Source organism: Pseudochaenichthys georgianus, chromosome 14, assembly GCF_902827115.2.
Source record: "Pseudochaenichthys georgianus chromosome 14, fPseGeo1.2, whole genome shotgun sequence".
Classification (NCBI taxonomy): domain Eukaryota; kingdom Metazoa; phylum Chordata; class Actinopteri; order Perciformes; family Channichthyidae; genus Pseudochaenichthys; species Pseudochaenichthys georgianus.
The window spans coordinates 37,028,179-37,034,178 of NC_047516.1; positions in this window are offsets into that span (position 1 = coordinate 37,028,179).

Consider the following 6,000-nt stretch of genomic DNA (forward strand, 5'->3'; position numbering starts at 1 on the left):
TCTGAGCAGGAGAGAACCACAACTCCATCAGGTCAGGGTTAGCATCATAACACATCTCTTATCATAGTGTTGGAGTGTTTAATACAAATATATAGATATATTTAACCATCAATGATGCTTCTTAAAGGATGATTTCAATGCTTGTCTTGATTTAAAGTTGTTCAATTATCAGATTTGTTTAACCTTCTCTGGCAGTTTGTTACTTGTGGTTCTGCTTGATCTGACCCCTGAAACAAGACTTAACATGTTACAATGTGTGTCTGTTGCCTTAAGACAACAATATGCAAAGAAAGGGTTGAGTTTGAAATGTATGTGTACTTTAGCATAAGGGTATTTCTTTTGGCTTCTTGTGTCGCTGATAGAGGGACTGTGCTAGCCCCTGGTGGCAGAATCGGAGTTCCTTTATTAGCAGCGGGGAAATACAGTGTTACAGCAAACAGTGGGATAACAGGGGATAAAAGGCATGCCATCATAAATAATAAGCTCACTTATCAAATATAGGAAAGAAAGGATTAGTTAAAGAAAATATGTACAAAGCTATGGCTAAAAATGTTGGGACATTTATAACAAAGTGATTATTGCACTGTATTGCAAAAAAAGTCCTCCATTATATCTCAGGATGACCTCCGGGATTGTGAAATATATTAAGTCCATTTAAATGCTTCTAAAGGCTTATTTTTGTTCTTCTAGATCCATTATAATGTATATTAGGAAATAAATGTTATAGTCAGATATACACATTTCTGAAAGGTGGTAGTGGAAATATGTGTTACCCTGTACTGGCTTATAATGGCCAGTAGAGGGCAGATGCAGACAGCGGATATTAAATGTTACTGTTTCTGCTGAGAAGATGAATGTGATGCTCTCGTATGGCTACAATACACACACACACACACACACACACACACACACACACACACACACACACACACACACACACACACACACACACACACACACACACACACACACACATATACCATGTATACATCACTTCAGGGGACATTACATTGACTTACATGCATTTCCTGGAAACTTATCCTCACCTTAACCTCTTAAGCCCTGAGCCTGTTTTTCAGGTTTCAGGCTCGAAAATGCCACTAACACGACAAAGACTATATCTTCACTTCTAAAAGGGGTAAATTAATAATCTTTTCTCTCAAAGCAAGGTTACATCTGTGAGTTGGATGTAGAAGTGTCAGAATCAATATAGATGTTTTTATTTTAAAGTAAATTCAGATGGAACACAGTAAAAACAAACCTGATCTCACCAGAATACGTGACTCCACCACGACTCCTTAAAGGGAAATGGAAACACTTTTCAAACTGCTTTCCATGCGACAATATTACCATTAGGAAATGTATTTATCTAGTCTATTTCCAATGTAAACGATCGAGATACGCGAATTTACTTTTTGAAATACGTGCCTAATGACCATGGGCGCTTCCATTGCTCCGGGACTTTTCCAGTGACGTCACTGACTGGCTTCCTGGGCCAAAGCTCAATAACAAACAACATGGCGTGCAATGCACCAGTAGTTTACATTACAAGAAAACGGTCGTCGTCAGGAGTTTATTGTATTGCCCCAGGCTGCACAAATGGATTTTATACAAAGAAGGAAGAAGTACATTTCCATAGGCTGCCACTAAAGGATGAGAAGCTGCTCAAAGTCCAGTCTGGATGCCTGGTTCAATACAAAACATCGGATTTGAAGCCAGGATCTGTTCCCACAATATTCGATTTCTCAACGTATGCAGTCGGGAACACCGACCGTCCCAGCACGTCGGCCGCGCAAGACAATGACAGTGTCAACAAACGTGAAGTTCGAGCCACCAAACGAGTTGCTTCAGCTGCCGAGAGAGAGGTAAATATTGCAGCACTACCAGATTACTAGCTCACACATGTATTTACTGACACAGTGTGACCTTATTAATTAACGCAATCGCGTCCAAACTAAATGGTAGCTATTATGACGTACAATAGAGAATTGGGGGTGTTCTATAGCTCAACTAATTAAACTGGCATACACACGCTCATCTGTCGAAAACAGCCCTAAAAAGGCTAGTATTGCTATTGATGGATGGTATTGCAGGACCCAGAGCGCACGGAGCACAGAGCGGACAGCAGATAACGGAATTGCAGTTGTATTGCTTATAGATTATCAGAACATTTCAAAGGGGACACAGCCCCATTGGATATTAACCTATGGATTAACTACATCATCGTTTTTATCGTTGTAATGCCATTGAAGACCAGTTTAGACCAGACAATGAGGAAAGTAAGCCGTTAGCCTGGCGTATGTTAGTACCTAGCGCCACTTATTTTGATGTACGTTTTTGTGGATAACCTCGCGAGTTTGTATCTTCCAGTGTTGAGGTGGGCACCGTTAGATTCTGTGTCTCCTTGCGATCATAAACCATGTGTTGGATGTGCGGCTAGGATAAGTAATAAGGGAGCTATCGGTGCAGTAATAGGTTAGCATTTTCGCTCGGGGCTAATTCAGAGGCTCACTGTTAGCATTGTGTTTTTTTAATTTTTTTATTCCGGATCGTATGCCACTCTATTCGACCGAATCGGTTCATAAGCATAGGCCATGGGATGCCTGGTAACTGTAGATGCTTCCACATCAATGTCATCTCCCGAAGAATAGTGAAATTCATCGTTCAAAACGTCGATCTCATTGCAAAATTCCTCCATCGCTGCCATATCTGCTACGTTGTGTTGACTTTCGGTGGAGCGAAAACACAGCCAGTGACGTCACCATTTGGGACTCCCCTAATGGCAGCGGCCTGGTCCTGGAATTCCCCACCCGGCTGGCGGATAATTAATTTTCTTTTGGCGAGTAATATCATATACAATAAATATTACGATCAATATCCATTGTAAAATGAATAAACTACCGGAATATTATAACTGTAATTGGTGTTTCCTTTCCCCTTTAACACCACAATGCGTGGTGGAGTCACGAACTTTGTTACATTTACGTGTCGGCACCACGCAAACAATCCCAATGCAAAGTGAATGAGGCTCCTTTGTCGTGGTGCACACACGCATTTCTACAACGTCCCGCAGTGAGCTTTTATTCTATACAACGTTTTTTAAATCTACTTTATAGCTTGTAGTAACTCACGGGAGGCTTCTTTTATTTTATTTGTATTCATAATTATTTTTTATTTTTCGTCAGAATGTAAAAATTACATTAGTTACGAATTGTTGTTCTCAAAAAACTGCATTGTGTGTAATACAACTGTGATTTTTATTAAATTAGTTAGTTTTTAAGGAAGGCCAGAGCTTCAGCTGTGTCAAATAGATTGTTCCCTTTAGTTGTATTACGAGCGTCCATTGGATAACGGAGAATTGTACACCCGGAAGTAAGTATTCTCCTTACTGTCGATTGATTTTACAGTGATATCTGCACTACTCATCGACTAAAAAACACCAGATTATCCTTGTTAATTACACAACATTGATTGGTTTGAATTGTGTAAAATGCTTTTGTATTTTTCCCCTTCGATTCGGAGAAACAAATGTTTTTTATGAGTTTTAGGATGGCCGAAGACACTACACTACCCAGAATCCTCAGCTATCGTTTGGGAATCCACCATGTGCTTAGTTTGACAAACCCCGTGATCAGTCCTCAACCTCTGTGATTGGATGTTGTGCGCGAAGTTTACACAGAGCGTCAAAAAGGACTTTGAAATGGAATGAAACCCATCGACGGCACACTATTCAAAACAGGAATCAAACGTGTCCTACCCCCCCTCCCCCCCTTAGGTCACAGGCTCCTCCAACAGTGCTACGCAATAAAACAGATAGGCTACACAGAAAAAATAGTGAAATAGTGCAATAAGAGTCTATAAGTGATTGGAATATGATATATTAGACACATAATTTCTAAGTAGCAGCCAGATGAATGTTATGGATGTTGTTTCTAAATTCAGGTGTTTAATAATCGTATAGCCTGTGTGGGATGAAGCTATCTCTGTGTCTGGTGGTTTTAGTCCGGATGCTGCGGTACCGCCTGCCAGACGGCAGCAGACAGAACAGTTTGTGGCTGGGGTGATGGGGGTATTTTATAATCCTGAGGGCTTTCTTTAAAGGAATGGTATGCTCATGACACTCATTTTTAAATAATTATCATCCGATAAAACAGACCAGTCTCTGCCAGTCTTTTCTTTTTTTTTTTTAATCCGATGACATTATCAGTGATTTTAAACTGATTATATACCGAAATAACATCAACACTGTGGGCGCCGCCATTTTCCGGACGTGACGTAAACCATGCGTTTGGTTTTCGAGGACACGTTGATCTCCATGTTATTTACTGTAGTTTCTCTCTTCAAATATGCCTCACTGTATCGCGAAATATTGCCACAATTCTGATAGGAACAATCCACGGAATGCTTAGTTCCATCTGTTGCCAAAAGGTAAGCATAAGAAGTACATTCGGAGGCAGTGGCTAGCGAAATGTGGCCGGCCCGAACCGAAAGATTCACAGGCTCATGTATGCAGCGAACATTTCAAATTTCCGGACGACTACTCTGAGAGTATGATAAAACTTAACATGGGATTTATGGAACAACCATTACTCAATGGAGATGCAGTACCATCGGTCTTTCTGGTGTCATCACCGACCAGGACACCAGTTCAGCCAGTTGAGAAATCGCCCTCTGCAAGTGTGAAGCGACGGAGGAGCAGAAGTAGTGCTCGGAGTAAGAATAAGGTATGTTATAGCGCATTTCCATTGCAGCGGCTAGTCCCGTTTTAACGTCCTTTAGCGTCCAGGCCAGGACAGTTTTTGGTGGCCTTTCCATATAGCGTAGTACCGACTAGTGTGTATTTTCCCCCAGTTTTTTCCGGCCCCATAAAATCGTGATTCTATGGCCAGGGACAACGAAGCTGAGTATGCTAAACTAGAGGGAATCGCTAGCAAGGGTGGTACTACATGCATACATATAGTATCTTATATCATCTTCCTATTATACACACATGCATTTCCAAACATCTGGACTACCTATGTTGCAAATGTATTATCTCTTCAATTTACACACGGCATCTATTGCACGTCTGTCCGTCCTGGGAGAGGGATCCCTCCTCTGTTGCTCTCCCTGAGGTTTCTCCCATGTTCCCTTTAAACTGGGGGTTTTCTCCGGAAGTTTTTCCTTGTACGATGTGAGGGTCTACGGACAGAGGGTGTCGTATTGTCATACTGATAAAACATCAAAACTTCTTCCTCTGCTGACGAGTCCGAACTCAAATATTCAGCCATGTTTCCGTGTGTTGACAAAGTGAACGCATGGATGACGTCACGACCATCACGTGACTACTGAAAATGGCAAAAATGGCGGCGGCCAGACGGAATATAAAGGTTTTGATAAAAAAGAGCTATAAAATCATTATTTACCGGGGAATATCGCTGATTTCTTCAGGGTATGGTTTAAACATAATGTTTCACTAAATACTGAAGTTTTGATTAATTATCTAATGAGTGGACCATTCCTTTAAGGTTAACCTGGTATTTTTACTCCACTACATTTATTTTAGTTACTTTACAGATTTGGATTAATGATGTGAAATATAAACAACCCTTAAATCAGACACCTGAGGGAAATTCAGTGAAGGTGATTGTCAAGTGCCAACAATCAGGCGAGATATTTGATAGTTGGTGCTTGAGAAGACTAAATATTTATCTGCAGATCCATTTAAAGCATATTCATTACTCGTTATTCTCTAATAGTTAATTAAAGACTGTATATAATTGCTATTTTGCACATCCCTTTCAAGATTTCAAGATTTTCTAAGGTTTATTGACATATCATATACACAACAGTGTAGTTATGCAATGAATGAAAAACTTGGGTCACAGGTTCCTCAACAGTACATTACAAGACATCTATCAATATGTGTGTACCTCCACCATTACACTGTCGTATTCTGCACGTTTCTTATACTATCTACATACATACAATTATAATTAATGTGTATAATATCAGTTAAAA